We start from the raw sequence: 2,393 nt of genomic DNA, 5'->3' as shown, positions 1-2,393 counted from the left end.
TGGTAACATGTGAAGGGAGAAACTATAAATCACCAATTCACCAATAACGGAAAGAATATAACCTGAAAATATTTACTTTTAATAGTGTATTTAAAGTAAGTACTATAAATGACAATAAGTAACATTAATAAATAGAGATAAAGGAACCTGAACATATTTTATGTATTGATAGATTTATCTAGGTATCTGTTGTTAGAATATTATAATAAAGTAGCTAAAATGTATACACGCGTACTATACTTACAAATTCACGTCACAATGACTTGCTATTCATAATTACGTCAGTACATAATTTATAATTATCTCATAAGACGAACAGTCTACCGATTTTACCTGTTGTATTACGTTTAACAAACATGTTTCATACAAAAAAACTTAACATGACTATACATTCATAAATAGGTTGTAAATGACCTTTTGACCCTATATTTTAAGGATTCTAGATGTTAAATTGTACGTCAAAGTAAAATTTAATTTAGATAAGCCGCACCTATTTAAATAAGCCACCGATAAAGACATTAAAAAAACTGTAGGTACGCTCAGGTACTTATGCTGTTCAATAAAGACTATTGAGTACCTATTGTATTGCACTGTAAAACAAATTTCACCGTACGGCGTAAGCACGAAGACAAATCGGAAGGTATCTTTTCAAAATTCAAATTAAATCCGCCAGACAAAAATAAAGCAATTTTGAATGAACGATACATTTTTCATTCACTTCCTATCGTCATTGACCATGACCGGGTGCCAAAACGGCATAAATCGCTTTGCGTACTGGCCGCATAAATACATTCGAATGACGACCATGGATGCTTTATAAAATTTATATGAGATTAAAAAAAACGTTAAGTTTTTTATTGTATAGTGTTGTTACTTACATAAAAAAATGCTTTTTTACGAGTTGCTAAGGCCCAAGCACTACCGTTTCCAGGTGAAAATATTAGGTAGAACAGAGAAATAATTTTCAATTCAAAGGCGTTGTTATGAACCAAGAATTTTATTGCTTAAGATTGTATTGCTAGGGTGGTATCAGCATTTTGACAGTTTTTGGCAAGTGGCACGCGAGTGAACAAGGGTGTCACTATATACCGGACGTACAATACCGACATGATATTTTGTGACACGCCCATAGAAACTTGTCAGTTTGACACCAGTTTGTATGGGTGTGTACACGAAATATCGGGTCGGTATTTCCATGTCGGTATTATCCGTGCCGGTAAATAGTGTCACCCAATAATTTTTTTTTTTGAAATCTCTAGCAATGCCTATTTTTTTTCATCGTCGCAAGTAATAATGAGAACATTAGACAGATTCGGATTTGTTCGAATTCTATTCTTTAGACACCAATGAGCAAAAAGTGAACGTTGTTATCAGTAGAGATAAATTATTTTCAAAAAAAGAATTCGAAGGCATTGTTAACCGTGAAATGTATTGTTAAAGATTTTATTATCAGGGCGGAGTTCGTGTGTCATTTTGACATTTTTTCTCACATGTCGCGACAATAAATACCTACATAAGGTTTTTTTTTAATTAAACAGTTTTTTTTCCATCATCGCTCAATCATCAATTTATAATGAAAACTTTAGACAGATTCGAATTCTATTCTTAGTTACCATAAACACGTTTTCATTCACCCTCTTTTATATCATGACTAAAGCTTTTCATGAAAGCAGCCAGTTATTCTTAATTACCAGTCGGCATGGAAAAATGTTAGTGAACGAGCGTTGGTGTGGTACATAAACAAATCAAAGCTTCCCATGAGCATTACTCTTAAAAATGAACTAATGTTGCCTACAAAGTATTGAAAATTTTAACAACAGATTTAATAACTAGGTACTTTGGTTTGTTACTAGCTAAAATAATCATGATGTGATCGAAATTAGCTACTGCAGCATGTATCTACTTAGTCACGTCAATTCGATACGTCTCTATTACTACATATAATTTATTACCTTGCTTGGTCAATTATAACATTATTATGTTATCTTCATGCTGCTGTGGAATATTCTGAAACACTTGGCATCGAAATTACTTGTGTTTTGTTTTGTTTACCTACCAGGCCACCATGAGTTGAAAACTAGTAGTCGCTGCTGCACCATTTCATCTCACTGATTCCTGATAACCCAGTACATCTTCTAGGTTATGTTAATGAAATTTTCTACTTCTGCTCGGCTGGTTCTGATAACTTCAATGATTATGTGTATTTTTCCACATCTGTGCATACAAATTGTATGTTTACATTCCCTGTGATGGCAACAAAAAATTCTGTTTATGAAGACATAGATTTGTCAATAAAAAGAAGTGATGGCCGAAAATCGATTCAAACGCATCGGTATCGAGTTGAAATGTATCTCTTATATGCATATGTTGGTCGTTAACCGACTAATTGGTAA

The sequence above is a fragment of the Choristoneura fumiferana genome, chromosome 9, assembly GCF_025370935.1.
Source record: "Choristoneura fumiferana chromosome 9, NRCan_CFum_1, whole genome shotgun sequence".
Classification (NCBI taxonomy): Eukaryota; Metazoa; Arthropoda; class Insecta; order Lepidoptera; family Tortricidae; genus Choristoneura; species Choristoneura fumiferana.
This window is presented reverse-complemented; position numbering follows the sequence as displayed.